We start from the raw sequence: 331 nt of genomic DNA on the forward strand, positions 1-331 counted from the left end.
GATTCTCTCCCCCATCCCACCCGGCTGCGGGGGGAGTGAGCGAGCAGCTGTGTGGTACTCAGTTGCCGGCTGAGGTTAAACCATGACAACATCACACCAGAAAATAAGAAGGAAGAGGCTGGAGCACAAGTGCTGCCAGGAAAGAGAAAACCCCAAACTGGGCCAACCTTAGCAGTCCAATTGTCCTGCAGCAGCATCTCCAAGCCAAAACCAGGACAGAAAGCTATCTCCCCGCGGGGAGCACAGGAAAGGAGAAACTGAAGCCTATTTGCACCACCAGCCCTCAAACCTTGGACATTTGGAAGAAACAGCAGCATTTTGAGACACTTGT

The sequence above is a fragment of the Pygoscelis adeliae genome, unplaced genomic scaffold (assembly GCF_000699105.1).
Source record: "Pygoscelis adeliae isolate BGI_AS28 unplaced genomic scaffold, ASM69910v1 Scaffold140, whole genome shotgun sequence".
Classification (NCBI taxonomy): Eukaryota; Metazoa; Chordata; class Aves; order Sphenisciformes; family Spheniscidae; genus Pygoscelis; species Pygoscelis adeliae.